We start from the raw sequence: 20561 nt of genomic DNA on the forward strand, positions 1-20561 counted from the left end.
GCCACAATGGTGGAAAAATGTGGAATAAATTGTCTGTAATAATTGGCGAACCCCAAAAAACGTTGGATAGCACGGAGTCCGGAGGGGCGTGGCCAATCTAAGACGGCAGAGAGTTTGTCTGGATCCATTTGTAGTCCCTGGCCAGAGACCAAGTATCCTAGGAAAGGAAGAGATTGACATTCAAACAGACATTTCTCCATTTTGGCATAAAGTTGATTGTCACGAAGTCTCTGAAGAACCATGCGGACATGCTGGCGATGTTCTTCTAGGTTGGCAGAAAAAATCAGGATATCGTCCAGATACACAACAACACAGGAATATAAGAGATCACGAAAAATTTCATTAACAAAGTCTTGGAAGACGGCAGGGGCGTTGCACAGGCCAAAGGGCATGACCAGATACTCAAAGTGTCCATCTCTAGTGTTAAATGCCGTTTTCCATTCATCCCCCTCTCTGATGCGGATGAGATTATAAGCACCTCTTAAGTCCAGTTTGGTAAAGATGTGGGCACCTTGGAGGCGATCAAAGAGTTCAGAGATGAGAGGTAGAGGGTAGCGGTTCTTTACCGTGATTTTATTAAGACCGCGGTAGTCAATGCAAGGACGTAGGGAGCCATCTTTTTTGGACACAAAGAAAAATCCGGCTCCGGCAGGAGAGGAGGATTTGCGGATAAAGCCCTTTTTTAAATTTTCCTGGATGTACTCAGACATAGCAAGAGTCTCTGGGGCAGAGAGAGGATAAATTCTGCCCCGGGGTGGAGTAGTGCCCGGGAGGAGGTCAATAGGACAGTCATAAGGCCTGTGAGGAGGTAGAGTCTCCGCTTGTTTTTTGCAAAAAACATCCCCAAAGTCCATATAGGCCTTAGGGAGACCGGTTACAGGGGGAACCACAGGGTCACGGCAAGGAGTACTGGTAACCAGTTTAAGGCAGTCCTTGAAACAAGAGGGACCCCAACTCTTGATCTCCCCAGTGGACCAATCCAGGGTTGGGGAATGGTGTTGAAGCCAGGGTAGTCCAAGGAGAATTTCGGAAGTGCAATTGGAGAGGACCAAAAACTCAATTTTTTCGTGGTGAGGTCCGATGCACATTAGGAGGGGTTCCGTGCGGTAACGCACGGCACAGTCCAATCTTTCATTGTTAACGCAATTGATGTAGAGAGGTCTGGCGAGACTGGTCACTGGGATGTTGAACCTGTTGATGAGAGAGGCCAAAATAAAGTTTCCTGCAGATCCGGAGTCCAAGAAGGCCTTAGTGGAGAAGGAGAAGGTAGAGGCAGATATCCGCACAGGCACAGTAAGACGTGGAGAAGCAGAGTTGACATCAAGGACTGTTTCACCTTTGTGCGGAGTCAGCGTACGTCTTTCCAGGCGGGGAGGACGGATAGGACAATCCTTCAGGAAGTGTTCGGTACCGGCACAGTACAGGCAGAGATTCTCCATGCGGCGTCGTGTCCTCTCTTGAGGTGTCAGGCGAGACCGGTCAACTTGCATAGCCTCCACGGCGGGAGGCACAGGAACGGATTGCAGAGGACCAGAGGAGAGAGGAGCCGGGGAGAAAAAACGCCTCGTGCGAACAAAGTCCATATCCTGGCGGAGCTCCTGACGCCTTTCGGAAAAACGCATGTCAATGCGAGTGGCTAGATGAATGAGTTCATGTAGGTTAGCAGGAATTTCTCGTGCGGCCAGAACATCTTTAATGTTGCTGGATAGGCCTTTTTTAAAGGTCGCGCAGAGGGCCTCATTATTCCAGGAAAGTTCTGAAGCAAGAGTACGGAATTGCACGGCGTACTCGCCAACGGAAGAATTACCCTGGACCAGGTTCAGCAGGGCAGTCTCAGCAGAAGAGGCTCGGGCAGGTTCCTCAAAGACACTTCGAATTTCCGAGAAGAAGGAGTGTACAGAGGCAGTGACGGGGTCATTGCGGTCCCAGAGCGGTGTGGCCCATGACAGAGCTTTTCCAGACAGAAGGCTGACTACGAAAGCCACCTTAGACCTTTCAGTAGGAAACTGGTCCGACATCATCTCCAAGTGCAGGGAACATTGTGAAAGAAAGCCACGGCAAAACTTAGAGTCCCCATCAAATTTATCCGGCAAGGATAGTCGTAGGCCTGAGGCGGCCACTCGCTGCGGAGGAGGTGCAGGAGCTGGCGGAGGAGATGATTGCTGAAGCTGTGGTAGTAGCTGCTGTAGCATCACGGTCAGTTGAGACAGCTGGTGGCCTTGTTGTGACTGCTGGGCGACCACCGTGGTGAGGTCGGCGACAACTGGCAGAGGAACTTCAGCGGGATCCATGGCCGGATCTACTGTCACGATGCCGGCTGGCAGGAGGTGGATCCTCTGTGCCAGAGAGGGATTGGCGTGGACCGTGCTAGTGGACCGGTTCTAAGTCACTACTGGTATTCACCAGAGCCCGCCGCAAAGCGGGATGGTCTTGCTGCGGCGGTAGTGACCAGGTCGTATCCACTAGCAACGGCTCAACCTCTCTGACTGCTGAAGATAGGCGCGGTACAAGGGAGTAGACAGAAGCAAGGTCGGACGTAGCAGAAGGTCGGGGCAGGCAGCAAGGATCGTAGTCAGGGGCAACGGCAGGAGGTCTGGAACACAGGCTAGGAACACACAAGGGAACGCTTTCACTGGCACAATGGCAACAAGATCCGGCGAGGGAGTGCAGGGGAAGTGAGGTATACATAGGGAGTGCACAGGTGAACACACTGATTAGAACCACTGCGCCAATCAGCGGCGCAGTGGCCCTTTAAATCGCAGAGACCCGGCACGCGCGCGCCCTAGGGAGCGGGGCCGCGCGCGCCGGGACAGGACCGACGGAGAGCGAGTCAGGTACGGGAGCCGGGGTGCGCATCGCGAGCGGGCGCCACCCGCATCGCGAATCGCATCCCGGCTGGAGGCGGTATCGCAGCGCACCCGGTCAGTGGATCTGACCGGGGCGCTGCGGGAGCGAGAGTGTAGCGAGCGCTCCGGGGAGGAGCGGGGACCCGGAGCGCTCGGCGTAACAGTTACATCTATTATACAGGCTATTACTTGTTATATATATATATAGGGGTCTCAGTGTTACATCTATTATACAGACTATTACTTGTTATATATATATAGGGGTCTCAGTGTTACATCTATTATACAGACTATTACTTGTGATATATATATAGGGGTCTCAGTGTTACATCTATTATACAGACTATTACTTGTGATGATATATATAGGGGTCTCAGTGTTACATCTATTATACAGACTATTACTTGTGATGATATATATATATAGGGGTCTCAGTGATGCAGATGGTAGACATGTGGACGGGTGCTGTACCGTGTGGCCCCTCACCCCATCCTGGGCTCCAGGTAGCGGTGACAGCTTTCTCTCATGTGTCAGTGACAGAGCACAGGACCCTGCAGGACGCTCTCCGGGGGTCCTGAAATGATGAGTGACACAAGAAGATCTATCACTGCATCTCTTACAGCTCCTTCCACTGGTGAGGGACAGACATGAAAGCTACATCCCATCCATTATCCATCTGTCAGCCCCGTCCTCACCGCCATCATTTCACTGGGAGACTCACAGAGATGGATGAGCGGCCATCAATCCTGCGTCCTGTCAGGGAAGTATCAATGCACAAAGCCACAAAGTGTTATAGAGACACTAAAATAACACAAGAAGGGGCATAAATCTCCCATCCAACAGGCCCAACATGTCCAGATAACAGAATAACATCAGTATATACTATATCACATGTCCAGATAACAGAATATCATCAGTATATACTATATCACATGTCCTGAGATAACTATATATCATCAGTATATACTATATCACACGTCCTGAGATTACTATATCATCAGTATATACTATATCACATGTCCAGATAACAGAATAACATCAGTATATACTATATCACATGTCCAGATAACAGAATATCATCAGTATATACTATATCACATGTCCTGAGATAACTATATCATCAGTATATACTATATCACATGTCCAGATAACAGAATATCATCAGTATATACTATATCACATGTCCTGAGATAACTATATATCATCAGTATATACTATATCACATGTCCTGAGATTACTATATCATCAGTATATACTATATCACATGTCCAGATAACAGAATAACATCAGTATATACTATATCACATGTCCTGATAACAGAATAACATCAGTATATACTATATCACATGTCCAGATAACAGAATAACATCAGTATATACTATATCACATGTCCTGAGATAACTATATCATCAGTATATACTATATCACATGTCCAGATAACAGAATAACATCAGTATATACTATATCACACGTCCTGAGATAACTATATATCATCAGTATATACTATATCACATGTCCTGAGATAACTATATCATCAGTATATACTATATCACATGTCCAGATAACAGAATAACATCAGTATATACTATATTACACGTCCTGAGATTACTATATCATCAATATATACTATATCACATGTCCTGAGATAACTATATATCATCAGTATATACTATATCACATGAGCTGAGATAACTATATATCATCAGTATATACTATATCACACGTCCAGATAACAGAATAACATCAGTATATACTATATCACATGTCCTGAGATAACTATATATCATCAGTATATACTATATCACACGTCCTGAGATAACTATATATCATCAGTATATACTATATCACATGTCCTGAGATTACTATATATCATCAGTATATACTATATCACATGTCCAGATAACAGAATAACATCAGTATATACTATATCACATGAGCTGAGATAACTATATCATCAGTATATACTATATCACATGTCCTGATAACAGAATAACATCAGTATATACTATATCACATGTCCAGATAACAGAATAACATCAGTATATACTATATCACATGTCCTGAGATAACTATATATCATCAGTATATACTATATCACATGTCCTGAGATAACTATATCATCAGTATATACTATATCACATGTCCTGAGATAACTATATATCATCAGTATATACTATATCACAAGTCCTGAGATAACTATATCATCAGTATATACTATATCACATGTCCAGATAACAGAATAACATCAGTATATACTATATCACATGTCCTGAGATAACTATATATCATCAGTATATACTATATCACATGTCCTGAGATAACTATATATCATCAGTATATACTATATCACATGTCCAGATAACAGAATAACATCAGTATATACTATATCACATGTCCTGAGATTACTATATATCATCAGTATATACTATATCACACGTCCTGAGATTACTATATATCATCAGTATATACTATATCACATGTCCTGAGATAACTATATCATCAGTATATACTATATCACACGTCCTGAGATTACTATATATCATCAGTATATACTATATCACATGTCCTGAGATAACTATATATCATCAGTATATACTATATCACATGTCCTGAGATAACTATATCATCAGTATATACTATATCACATGTCCAGATAACAGAATAACATCAGTATATACTATATCACATGTCCTGATAACAGAATAACATCAGTATATACTATATCACATGTCCTGAGATAACTATATATCATTAGTATATACTATATCACATGTCCTGAGATAACTATATCATCAGTATATACTATATCACATGTCCTGATAACAGAATAACATCAGTATATACTATATCACATGTCCTAAGATAACTATATATGATCAGTATATACTATATCACATGTCCTGAGATAACTATATATCATTAGTATATACTATATCACATGTCCTGAGATAACTATATATCATTAGTATATACTACATCACATGTCCTGAGATAACTATATCATCAGTATATACTATATCACATGTCCTGAGATAACTATATATCATCAGTATATACTATATCACATGTCCTGAGATAACTATATATCATCAGTATATACTACATCACATGTCCTGAGATAACTATATATCATCAGTATACCTTATACAGTGGGGGAAAAAAGTATTTAGTCATTCACCAATTGTACAAGTTCTCCCCCTTATAAAGATGAGGCTGTAATTATCATCATAGGTTATAACCTCAACTATGAGACAGAATGAGAAAAAATCCATAAATCCCATTGTCTGATTATTAAAGGATTTATCTGCAAATTATGGTGGAAAATTTGTATTCGGTCAATAAGAAAAGTTCATCTCAATACTTTGTTATATCCCTTTGTTGTCAATGACAGAGGTCACATGTTTTCTGTCTTCACAAGGTTCTCACACACTGTTGCAGGTATTTTGGCCCATTCCTCCATGCAGATCTCCTCTAGAGCAGTGATGTTTTGGGGCTTTCGCTGGGCAACACAGACTTTCAACTCCCTCCAAAGGTTTTCTATGGGGTTGAGATCTGGAAACTGGCTAGGCTACTCCAGGACCTTGAAATGCTTCTTATGAAGCCACTCCTTCGTTGCCTGGGTGATGTGTTTGGGATCATTGTCATGCTGAAAGACCCAGCCATGTTTCATCTTCAATGCCCTTGCTGATGGAAGGAGGTTTTCACTCAAAATCTCACGATACATGGCCCCATTCATTCTTTCCTTTACATGGATCAGTCGTCCTGGTCCCTCTGCTGAAAAATAGCCCCAAAGCGTGATGTTTCCACCCCCATGCTTCACAGTAGGTATGGTAATCTTTGGATGCAACTCAGCATTCTTTCTCCTCCAAACACGACGAGTTGAATTTTTACCAAAAAGTTCTACTTTGGTTTCATCTGACCATATGACATTCTCCCAATCCTCTTCTGGATCATCCAAATGCTCTCTAGCAAACTTCAGGTGGGCCCGGACATGTACTGGCTTAAGCAGGGGGACACGTCTGGCACTGCATGATTTGAGTCCCTGGTGGCGTTGTGTGTTACTGATGGTAGCCTTTATTACTTTGGTCCCAGCTCTCTGCAGATCATTCACTAGGACCCCCGTGTGGTTCTGGGTTTTTTTCTCACCGTTCTTGTGATCATTTTGACACCACGGCCTGAGATCTTGCTTGGAGCCCCAGATCAAGGGAGATTATCAGTGGTCTTGTACGTCTTCCATTTTCTAATAATTGCTCCCACAATTGATTTCTTCACACCAAGCTGCTTGCCTATTGCAGATTCAGTCTTCCCAGCCTGGTGCCGGTCTACAATTTTGTTTCTGGTGTCCTTTGACAGCTCTTTGGTCTTGGCCATAGTGAAGTTTGGAGTGTGACTGTTTGAGGTTGTGGACAGGTGTCTTTTATACTGATAACAAGTTCAAACAGGAGCCATTAATACAGGTAATGAGTGAGGACAGAGGAGACTGTTAAAGAAGAAGTTACAGGTCTGTGAGAGCCAGAAATCTTACTTGTTTGTAGGTGACCAAATACTTATTTTCCACCATAATTTGAAAATAAATTCTTTAATAATCAGACAATGTGATTTTATGGATTTTTTTTCTCATTCTGTCTCTCATAGTTGAGGTTATAACCTATGATGAAAATTACAGCCTCATCTTTATAAGGGGGAGAACTTGCACAATTGGTGGTGACTAAATACTTTTTTCCCCACTGTATCACATGTCCTGATAGATGTCCTTATAATATATACCGTAATTTTTATAACCATATGACAACATTATGTAATTGCTTATATCAAGTGATCTCTGCTGTCCATCACTTCATTTTGTCTTGCACGAAAATAATATAAAACATGGCGGATATCAGCCCAGATTTCTGGCGCCACCATTTTGGACCATGTAGGGCCATAAGTGGTCATCTCGCTCATAATAACCTTATAATTTACAGTAGGGGAAGACAGGTATTCCCTCTACTGGTGCGGGCAGCTGGTTCTGAACGCCTCTTCTCTCCACGATGACGTTCTGGTTTGCCGGCTGCTCGCAGGTAACGGCCCGTGCCGGTGACATGACGGAACGTGTTCAGGAATTCCCCATAGTGTTGAGTCTGGAGCCGAGTGTCACAGCCACTATGTCTCCAGCATTGTCAGAGACAACGTGGGAGACCATGATGGGGGCAACGGTGCCTCCCCCCCCCCCCCCCCCCCCCATCAGGCGCATGGACTGGACCAGTAAAAGTAAGGAAAAATACTGTCCCAATGTTGCAAAACTACAACTCCCAGCATGCAACTCTGCCCGGGCATGCTGGGAGTTGTAGTTTTGCAACAGCTGAAGGTCCACAGTTTGGAGACCTATGCACTGGGAGGGGGGGGGGGGGGCACATCATGCCAAACCTTCCCATTTCCCACCATGCCTATGGCTTTACATCTGGCGATAGGGCGATGATCAGTAATCGGTAAAACTGCGACTGCTAATTTTTTTTGTTTTTTCCACATGAAAATGCGCACCTAAAGTAATATACACGGCCAAATTTTATGCTGTGTGAACATTGCTTAAGGCCCGTGGGGGAGGAGAGAATTGAGAGAATTTTAAAATGTTTTCGTGTAGGTTTTGGCAAAAAAAAAAAATTCTTGCACATTTTTCCGTGTTTTGCGCAAGTTTTCTGGTGAAAGAATTAATTAATCTCTTTTTTTTTTTTTGTAGTTAGAAAACACTTCTTGACACCTGAACTTTGACTTGTGACCTTTTGGGAAGTTCTCTGCCAATCGGATGTGTGTGTGTGTGAATGTCGTCGCCGTGTGACCCCGGACCTTTGATCTACGATTGTCGTCTTAGCGTTGGATCTATAGACTCAAGGCTACTCTATGGAATGGTGGAGACTGATGCAGCCTCCCCTAGAGCCCAGGTCTCCAAACTGTGCACTCCAGCTTGTGCAAAACTACAACTCCCAGCATGCCCAGACAGCCGTTGGCTGTCTGGGCATGCTGGGAGTTGTAGTTTTACAACATATGAAGTGAAGGTCACCCCCTTAAAGGAACACCACCGTCAAAAAATGGCATATAGCACAGATTGTTCTACAAATTTCTTCATTGTATGGGGGGGGGGGGGGATCGAAGGCACAGAATGGGGGGGGGGGGGCGGTCTGGGTGTCTAATGCAGGAGATGAAGTCCAGATGAGGGGAAAGATGACAGGAGAGATAGGCTCCTGAGGAATCGCCGCCATCACCTCTCATTTACGGGATTTACAAGAGCTCTTCGCTCCAATGCAAAGAAAATAATTCCCCATCTATACAGGAAGGATTCTTTACAGGCCGAGGAACGGCCGACCACAAGAGATCCTAACTAAACGCAATGAAATCTAAACATATGGGGAGACCAGGGAAGAAGGTGTATGATGGCGGTCTCCAAAGTGTGGAATTCCAGATGTTGCAAAACTACAATACCTAGCATGCTGTTGGCTACCCGGGCATGCTGGGAGTTGTAATTTTGCAACATCTGGAGGTCCACAGTTTGGAAACCACTGATGCAGTGTATAGATAATGCAAAACTATAACTACCAGAATGCCGTTGGCTGTCCGGGCATGCTGGGAGTTGTGGTTTTGCAACATCTGGAGGTCCACAGTTTGGAAACCACTGATGCAGTGTATAGATAATGCAAAACTATAACTACCAGAATGCCGTTGGCTGTCCGGGCATGCTGGGAGTTGTGGTTTTACAATATCTGGAGGTCCACAGTTTGGAAACCACTGATGCAGTGTATAGATAATGCAAAACTATAACTACCAGAATGCCGTTGGCTGTCCGGGCATGCTGGGAGTTGTGGTTTTACAATATCTGGAGGTCCACAGTTTGGAGACCACTGGTGTACTGTTTAGATAATGCAAAACTATAACTCCCAGCATGCCCGGGCAGCCAACAGCATTCTGGGAGTTGTAATTTTGCAACATCTGGAGGACCACAGTTTGGAGAACACTGGTGTAGCTTTAAGATATTGCTAAACTACAACTCCCAGCATGCCGGTGGCTGCCTGGGCATGCTGGGTATTGTAGTTTTGCAATATCTGGAGGCCCACAGTTTGAAGCCCACCGGAGTAGTTTTTAGATATTGCAAAACTACAACTCCCAGCATGCCGCTGGCTGTCCGGGCATGCTGAGCATTTTAATTTTGCAACATCTGGAGGTCCACAGTTTGGAGACCACTGGTATACGGCTGCCTCAACTATGTCAGTTTTGGCTGTAGCTACAGAAGCAATTAGGGGTTGTCACCCAGCTTTACATAGACTCTGATTCATACAGCTCCGAGTTGTTCTGCAGATCTACATCCCCCTTCACCTGTCAGTATTAACTGAACACAGTGCCTCGCCTGTCCTCAGGTTGTTTGCGGTATTACAACTCGTCTCCATTCACTTCAATGGAACTGAGCTGCAATACCCCCAAACAACCTGAGGATGGGTGTGGCGTTTTTTTTCTCTAATCCTGGATAAACCCTTTAAGTCAAAGCTGACACTCACAAAGATTAGCCCTATTGTCATTTAATGACACCGAATCCCGGATTTTCTAGGCGAAATCTGCAGAAATAATGCACATAAACAATATCTCAGTGAGGAAGGTTCCTGAATGGAGTTGCGGATACTCTATTCACTTGCATGGGACTGCCTGAGGACTGATGGAGATTTCAGGGTAAAATTGAATGTTCCATTTTGGGACTAGGGTAAATCTGCAGAAAAAAATACAAATCAGCTGCTAAAGTCAGTCACATTCGTTGGGGCTGATCCTCTGCTTTTTCCACATGGAAAGTCCAAGGATTAGGCCCAGCGAATGACATGAGGGCTTATCCTGTGACGCACCCCACAGCTCATTCATGCCAGAAATACAGTACCTGCTTATGTGTCAGTCCTAATTGCTATTCTGTTCATCCGGATCCTCCTGATGCAGCAATAGGATAAGACATTAAACCAGTGCTATCCAACCAGGGTGTCTGCAGCTATTGCAAAACTACAATTCCCAGCATGTCCTGACTGCCGAAAGGCAGTCAGGACATGCTGGGAGTTGTAGTTTTGCCACAGCTGGAGAGCCACACATTGGGGATTATTGTTGTAAAACAGGGGTCTCCAAACTGTGGGCCTCCAGATGTAGCAAAACTACAATTCCCAGCATGCCTAGCATGCTGATAATTGTAGTTTTGCAACAGCTCATGAGGCACTCACTACTCTATACAAGCGGTCTCCAAAATGTGGACCTGCAGGTGTTGTAAAACTACAACTCCCAGCATGCACGGATAGCCAGCAGCTGTCTGGACATGCTGGGAGTTGTAGTTTTGCAGCACGATGCATTGGGTATCACTGCTCGACATCAGTGGTCTCCAAACTGTGAACCTCCAGATGTTGCATGGCTGTCTGGGCACGCTGGGAGTTGTAGTTTTGCAACAGCTGGAGGCACCCTGGTTAGGAAAAACTGATATTAACCATATGATTACCATCAGTAAGACTAAGATTTAAATCCTTAGTCACACGAATGAATCACATGACTTGTAATTAAATTACGTAAGGGGAAAAAAGGCCTATACTCATTATAAAAAATAAAAAATAAATTAATTAATACATTTATTGATTAGTTAATTAATTAGTTAGGGATACTTTTTTTATGGCTTATTCTTTTTTTAAGTGTGGCTGAAAAATAGTAAATCGTAATCTGTCCATGCAGTTTTAAGCTTAAACTTCAGCACCAGCAACAAAACGAATAATAGACGCCAGGATTCCGAAACTTTACTGAGAACCAAAAAGACGTCCCCGAGCGCACGGATGGATGGTCTGTGGGAGAAGCTGTCAGTCACATGATTATCAGGTTATTTCCCATGCAGGGGCCGGGGGACAATTGTCTCTGAATACAGCGGCAGGGAATGTGGTTGAGGATATTTCGGAGTAAATGCACCTTTAATGGAAAGTAAGATAATACGCTCTGAGCACACAAGGACCCCCCCCCCCCCCCCAATCTCCTCTCGGTTTAAGCACTTAATTGTGCTTTCATTGTATAGACTTATAGAGAAGTGACAGGCGGACAATGGCAGCTGTAGAGCCTCTCCAGCCCGCAGTGTGGGAATAGCAGCACTTACCTCTCTATAGAGCCACATTTCCTGTGTCATCAGCGCCGGACCACAGGGGACAGGAACCGATCCGCTCCATGATGGCAGCGTCCTGCCTGCCCCTACAAAAGAAGAGGAAAGGGTCACTGTCCACTACCAGTATATACATATCTCCTGTATATAGGGGTCCCCTATATACCTATATAAATCACCAGCTGACCAGTACCAGTGAAAGAGGTGCCTAAAAAATACCTTTTATTTCCATTCTTAAAATTAATAAAAGCAACACATATGGGAATGTTGTGCTTGTATTATGTACCTAAGTACCTAATCCCTTCTGACATAATACAAGCACAACATTCACATATGTGTTGCTTTTATTAATTTTAAGAATGGAAATAAAAGGTATTTTTTAGGCACCTCTTTCACTGGTACTGGTCAGCTGGTGATTTATATTGTTTTGTTGCAAAGAGGATCTATGGGGGACATGTATAAAAGATTTTACCCCTGTTTTGTGTGTATTTTTTTGCGCAAAATTTTGCGCAAGCCCTTTTTTTGCGCAATTTTTTTGCGCACGTTTTGGTAGAGCGTGTCCTCCAGATGTGGCTGAATCAGGGTACCTTGGAGTGACATCTATAATACACATGGATTTATTAACTGCGTACTTTTTCTTTACACCAAAAATTTTGCCGCAAGAGCTGTTTTTTTTGCGCAAATATAAGCCATCTTGGACTTAACGTAGCAAGATGCTCTAAATCATTGATTCTATTTTCCAAAGAGTGGATTTAGGAGATCACTATATTTACCCGCAATTTATGAAGCTCATTGCGCTTGATTGATAAATTTAGCGCTTCTGCACATAATTTAGAATTCGGGAAAAGGGGTAAAATGCTTCTACCATACACAAATAATGATACATGTCCCCCAATGAGTATTTCGGTCGTGCACAGGACCATACCTGTTGTGTACAATAGGATTATCCCCTATATACCTGCCACTGCACACCTATATTCCCACCACTGTACCCCTATATACTCGCCACTGCACACCTATATTCCCACCACTGTACCCCTATATACTCGCCACTGCACACCTATATTCCCACCACTGTACCCCTATATACTCGCCACTGCACACCTATATTCCCACCACTGTACCCCTATATACTCGCCACTGCACACCTATATTCCCACCACTGTACCCCTATATACCTGCCACTGCACACCTATATTCCCACCACTGTACCCCTATATACTCGCCACTGCACACCTATATTCCCACCACTGTACCCCTATATACTCGCCACTGCACACCTATATTCCCACCACTGTACCCCTATATACTCGCCACTGCACACCTATATTCCCACCACTGTACCCCTATATACTCGTCACTGCACACCTATATACCCACCACTGTACCCCTATATACTCGTCACTGCACACCTATATTCCCACCACTGTACCCCTATATACTCGCCACTGCACACCTATATTCCCACCACTGTACCCCTATATACTCGTCAGTGCACACCTATATACCCACCACTGTACCCCTATATACTCGTCACTGCACACCTATATTCCCACCACTGTACCCCTATATACTCGTCACTGCACACCTATATTCCCACCACTGTACCCCTATATACTCACCACTGCACACCTATATTCCCACCACTGTACCCCTATATACTCCCCACTGCACACCTATATTCCCACCACTGTACCCCTATATACTCGTCACTGCACACCTATATACCCACCACTGTACCCCTATATACTCGTCACTGCACACCTATATTCCCACCACTGTACCCCTATATACTCGTCACTGCACACCTATATTCCCACCACTGTACCCCTATATACTCGTCACTGTACACCTATATTCCCACCACTGTACCCCTATATACTCACCACTGCACACCTATATTCCCACCACTGTACCCCTATATACTCCCCACTGCACACCTATATTCCCACCACTGTACCCCTATATACTCGTCACTGCACACCTATATACCCACCACTGTACCCCTATATACCCTATATACTCACCACTGCACACCTATATTCCCACCACTGTACCCCTATATACCCTATATACTCGTCACTGCACACCTATATACCCACCACTGTACCCCTATATACCCACCACTGTACCCCAATATACCCACCACTGTACCCCTATATACTCATCACTGTACCCCTATATACTCACTACTGTACCCCTATATACTCATCACTGCACACCTATATACCCACCACTGTACCCCTATATACCCTATATACTCATCACTGCACACCTATATACCCACAACTGTACCCCTATATACCCACCACTGTACCCCAATATACCCACCACTGTATCCCTATGTACTCACCACTGTACCCCTATATACCCATCACTACACACCTATATACCTGCCACTGTGCCCCTATATACCAACTACTGTACCCCTATATACCCTATATACTCATCACAGCACACCTATATTCCCACCACTGTACCCCTATATACCCAATATATCCACCACTGCACACCTATATACCCACCAATGTACCCCTATATATATCTGCCCTATACAACAGCCACTACACCCCTATATACCCAACACTATACCCCTATATACCAACCTCTATATATCCCCCACTGCACCCCTATAGACCAGCAACAATATCCCCCACTGCACCCCTATATACTCACCACTGTACCCCTATATACCCATCACTACACCCCTATATACTCATCACTGTACCCCTATATACTCACTACTGTACCCCTATATACTCATCACTGCACACCTATATACCCACCACTGTACCCCTATATACCCTATATACTCACCACTGCACATCTATATTCCCACCACTGTACCCCTATATACTCGCCACTGCACACCTATATACCCACCACTGTACCCCTATATACTCGTCACTGCACACCTATATACCCACCACTGTACCCCTATATACCTGCCACTACACACCTATATACCCACCACTGTACCCCTATATACCCGCCACTGCACACCTATATTCCCACCACTGTACCCCTATATACTCGCCACTGCACACCTATATACCCACCACTGTACCCCTATATACTCACCACTGCACACCTATATACCCACCACTGTACCCCTATATACTCCCCACTGCACACCTATATTCCCACCACTGTACCCCTATATACTCGTCACTGCACACCTATATACCCACCACTGTACCCCTATATACTCGCCACTGCACACCTATATACCCACTATTGTACCCCTATATACTTGCCACTGTACCTGTATACACCAGCCATTGTACCCCTATATACCCACCACCGCCACTAAACACTTATATATCTGCCCTATACAACAGCCACTACACCCCTCTATACCCAACAATATACCCCTATACACCAACCTCTATATATCCCCCACTGCACCCCTATAGACCAGCAACTATATCCCCCACTGCACCCCTATATACCAGCAAGTGTGCAGAACCAAAGAAGGGTGTAGGAAAGGCAGAAAACCACAAATAATAGTGTCATAAAATGTTATATAATAAAATAACATCCAGAACATTGCACTACTGTATCTAAGCCTCTCATGTGTGATACTGTCTGCTGAGCTGTGTATCTAATCCTATCATGTGTGATACTGTCTGCTGAGCCACGTAGCTAAGCCTTTAACATGTGATACTGTCTGCTGCGCCATGTATCTAAGCCTCTCATGTGTGATACTGTCTGCTGTGCCATGTATCTAAGCCTCTCATGTGTAATATTGCTAAGCCATGTATCTAAGCCTCTCATGTGGGATACTGTTTGCTAATCCATCTATCTAAGCCTCTCATATGTGATACTGTCTGCTGAGCCATGTATCTAAGCCTCTCATGTGTGATACTGTCTGCTAATCCATCTATCTAAGCCTCTCATATGTGATACTGTCTGCTAATCCATCTATCTAAGCCTCTCATATGTGATACTGTCTGCTGAGCCATGTATCTAAGCCTCTCATGTGTGATACTGTCTGCTAAGCCATGTATCTAAGCCTCTCATGTGTGGTACTGTCTGCAAAACCATGTATCTAAGCCTCTCATGTGTGATACTGTCTGCTAAGCCATGTATCTAAGCTTCTCATGTGTGATACTGTCTGCCGAGCCATGTATCTCGTTCTAACCGATGTGATACCATCTTCTGTATATCTAAATCTATCATGTGTGATACTGTCTGCTAAGCCATGTATCTAAGCCTTTCATGTGTGATACTGTCTGCTGAGCCATGTATCTAAGCCTCTCATGTGTAATACTGTCTGCTGAGCCATGTATCTCGTTCTAACCTATGTGATACCATCTTCTGTATATCTAAATCTATCACGTGTGATACTGTCTGCTGAGCCATGTATCTCGTTCTAACCTATGTGATACCGTCTTCTGTATATCTAAATCTATCATGTGTGATACTGTCTGCTAAGCCATGTATCTAAGCCTCTTATGTGTGATACTGTCTTCTGAGCCATGAATCTAAGCCTCTTATGTGTGATACTGTCTTCTGAGCCATGTATCTAAGCCTCTCATGTGTAATACTGTCTGCTGAGCCATGTATCTCGTTCTAACCTATGTGATACCATCTTCTGTATATCTAAATCTATCACGTGTGATACTGTCTGCTGAGCCATGTATCTCGTTCTAACCTATGTGATACCGTCTTCTGTATATCTAAATCTATCATGTGTGATACTGTCTGCTAAGCCATGTATCTAAGCCTCTTATGTGTGATACTGTCTTCTGAGCCATGAATCTAAGCCTCTTATGTGTGATACTGTCTGCTGAGCCATGTATCTAAGCCTCTCATGTGTGATACTGTCTGCTGAGCCATGTATCTAAGCCTCTCATGTGTGATAGTGTCTGCTGAGCAATGTATCTCGTTCTAACCTACGTGATACCATCTTCAGTATATCTAAATCTATAACGTGTGATACTGTCTGCTGAGCCGTGTATCACATTTTATCATGTGTGATACGGTCAGCAGTGGCTGAATATGCGTATCTAACTTCCTGTCCTTCGTTTCTGATTTGGGGCTTGTCGTCTGGCGGCCATCACTCACGGGGCGGGTGTAATACGGTGTCAGATCTACAATCAAAGACGTCGCCTCGGGGAACGTAAGCGACAAACTGAAACTTTTAATAAGTGCTCCCCCCCCGCAGAGCCAGAAGCCCCCCCCCGCCCCATCCTCTGGGAGGATAATGCGAAACACGTGCGGCTTCTGTGCGCAGGGACGGCCGCCGCAGCCCAACACGTCTCTATTTTCCGTTGCCATCTGAGGGCGGCCTCAGGGGGCAAATAGAACGAGGTGTTTATTTACACATCAGAGGCGTACGCGGGCAGGCCGCCATCTATAGACAAGCCACGGCAAGCGACTGTCACCCATCTGGGATGCGCCCGCCGCTCGGATACATTCGATAAAGGCCGATTATGTGGGGCGATCCTGGATCCGCGTCAAACCATTGTTCCTCGCATCTCACGATCGCATTAACCCCGCGGCGGCTGTGAGGCTGATAAGAATTCTAGGTTTGAAGCTAAACTTTTTATTAACGTCAAAATTGGCCCGGTTTAACATACATCGGCGACTGCGGTTCAAGGCCCAATGTAGTCAGTCGCGGTCACCTGACACTATATGTCAAAGTTTCCCAACCAAGGTTGCAAAACTACAACTCCCAGCATTCCCGGACAGCCATCGGCTGTCCGGGCATGCTGGGAGTTGTAGTTTTTCAACAACTGGAGGCACGTTGGTTAGGAAACAATAAGGTTATAGTAATAGCCCTCTTTACATTTTTACCTCGTACAAGATGGAGGATGAAGAGAACCGTTGCCCATAGCAACAAGGCAGCCTCAGCTTCCACTCTGCACACAGCAGCCAATCAGAGCGCTCGATGAATCCTGTCAGGGCCGCTTACACTTACAAGCTGCGCTCTGATTGGAGGAGACCAGGCCGCGGGCCCGCTGAGGAGGAGAGTATATAAGGGCGGCCATATTGAGGGACAGAACCGCCCCGGGGATTACTTCTCGTTGAACTACAAGGCCCAGGAAGCCCTGTCTGTACACAGGGCCGTGTAATTCTGCCGCTATAGACAGTCAGTCCTGTGCGCTGGAGGAACTTACCTGACGGAGAGTCGCATGCTAGTACTTTATCCAAGATTACCCGGCATGCTCTTCATAGTCACGTGATATCACAGGATAGGATCATGTACCGATTATATGATGTGACGTGAAGGGGGTTATTATAACCAATGGGGTATCAGTAGGGGGAGGGGTGACCAGTATAACTGTAATGCCTGTGTGAGAAAAGCTGTGTGACAACCAACCAGTATAACTGTAATGCCTCTACGGGGAAAGCTGTGTGACAACCAGTATAACTGTAATGCCTGTGTGAGAAAAGCTGTGTGACAACCAGTATAACTGTAATGCCTGTGTGAGAAAAGCTGTGTGACAACCAGTATAACTGTAATGACTCTATAGGGAAAGCTGTGTGACAACCAGTATGACACTAATGACTCTATGGGGAAAGCTGTGTGACAACCAGTATGACACTAATGACTCTATAGGGAAAGCTGTGTGACAACCAGTATGACACTAATGACTCTATGGGGAAAGCTGTGTGACAACCAGTATAACTGTAATGCCTCTACAGGGAAAGCTGTGTGACAACCAGTATGACTGTAATGCCTCTACAGGGAAAGCTGTGTGACAACCAGTATGACTGTAATGAATCTATGGGGAAAGCTGTGTGACAACCAGTATAACTGTAATGAGTCTATGGGCACATGTGGGTGACAACCAGTATAACTGCAATGCCTCTATGGGAAAGGCTGTGTGACAACCAGTATAACTGTAATGCCTCTACAGGGAAAGCTGTGTGACAACCAGAATGACTGTAATGAATCTATGGGGAAAGCTGTGTGACAACCAGTATGACTGTAATGAATCTATGGGGAAAGCTGTGTGACAACCAGTATAACTGTAATGAGTCTATGGGGAAAGCTGTGTGACAACCAGTATAACTGTAATGAGTCTATGGGGAAAGCTGTGTGACAACCAGTATAACTGTAATGAGTCTATGGGGAAAGCTGTGTGACAACCAGTATAACTGTAATGACTCTATGGGGAAAGCTGTGTGACAACCAGTATAACTGTAATGACTCTATGGGAAAGGCTGTGTGACAACCAGTATAACTGTAATGCCTCTACAGGGAAAGCTGTGTGACAACCAGAATGACTGTAATGAATCTATGGGGAAAGCTGTGTGACAACCAGTATAACTGTAATGAGTCTATGGGCACATGTGGGTGACAACCAGTATAACTGCAATGCCTCTATGGGAAAGGCTGTGTGACAACCAGTATAACTGTAATGCCTCTACAGGGAAAGCTGTGTGACAACCAGAATGACTGTAATGAATCTATGGGGAAAGCTGTGTGACAACCAGTATAACTGTAATGAGTCTATGGGCACATGTGGGTGACAACCAGTATAACTGCAATGCCTCTATGGGAAAGGCTGTGTGACAATCAGTATAACTGTAATGAGTCTATGGGGAAAGCTGTGTGACAACCAGTATAACTGTAATGAGTCTATGGGGAAAGCTGTGTGACAACCAGTATAACTGTAATGAGTCTATGGGGAAAGCTGTGTGACAACCAGTATAACTGTAATGACTCTATGGGGAAAGCTGTGTGACAACCAGTATAACTGCAATGCCTCTATGGGAAAGGCTGTGTGACAACCAGTATGACTGTAATGAATCTATGGGGAAAGCTGTGTGACAACCAGTATAACTGTAATGAGTCTATGGGCACATGTGGGTGACAACCAGTATAACTGCAATGCCTCTATGGGAAAGGCTGTGTGACAACCAGTATAACTGTAATGCCTCTACAGGGAAAGCTGTGTGACAACCAGTATGACTGTAATGAATCTATGGGGAAAGCTGTGTGACAACCAGTATAACTGTAATGAGTCTATGGGCACATGTGGGTGACAACCAGTATAACTGCAATGCCTCTATGGGAAAGGCTGTGTGACAACCAGTATAACTGTAATGAGTCTATGGGGAAAGCTGTGTGACAACCAGTATAACTGTAATGAGTCTATGGGGAAAGCTGTGTGACAACCAGTATAACTGTAATGAGTCTATGGGGAAAGCTGTGTGACAACCAGTATAACTGTAATGACTCTATGGGGAAAGCTGTGTGACAACCAGTATAACTGTAATGACTCTATGGGAAAAGCTGTGTGACAACCAGTATAACTGTAATGACTCTATGGGGAAAGCTGTGTGACAACCAGTATGACTGTAATGCCTCTACAGGGAAAGCTGTGTGACAACCAGTATGACTGTAATGCCTGTGTGAGAAAAGCTGTGTGACAACCAGTATAACTGTAATGACTCTATAGGGAAAGCTGTGTGACAACCAGTATGACACTAATGACTCTATGGGGAAAGCTGTGTGACAACCAGTATGACACTAATGACTCTATAGGGAAAGCTGTGTGACAACCAGTATGACACTAATGACTCTATGGGGAAAGCTGTGTGACAACCAGTATAACTGTAATGCCTCTACA

At 44.4% G+C, this 20561-nt stretch overlaps 1 long non-coding RNA gene across 8 annotated transcripts in view; it reads right to left on the bottom strand.

Moving 5' to 3' along the window:
- Nucleotides 1–18336, bottom strand: part of LOC130294112 (uncharacterized) — a 196227-nt gene extending 177891 nt beyond the window's left edge. For all 8 annotated transcript variants that reach the window (XR_008848389.1, XR_008848392.1, XR_008848394.1 and 5 more), the window contains exons 1-2: nt 17776–18336; nt 11971–12062 (exon numbers count right to left, since the gene is read on the bottom strand). This is a non-coding gene — a long non-coding RNA (uncharacterized LOC130294112). The remainder of the gene's footprint in view (nt 1–11970; nt 12063–17775) is intronic.
- Nucleotides 18337–20561: the final 2225 nt, after the last annotated feature.

The sequence above is a fragment of the Hyla sarda genome, chromosome 10 (assembly GCF_029499605.1).
Source record: "Hyla sarda isolate aHylSar1 chromosome 10, aHylSar1.hap1, whole genome shotgun sequence".
In the NCBI taxonomy this organism is placed as follows: domain Eukaryota; kingdom Metazoa; phylum Chordata; class Amphibia; order Anura; family Hylidae; genus Hyla; species Hyla sarda.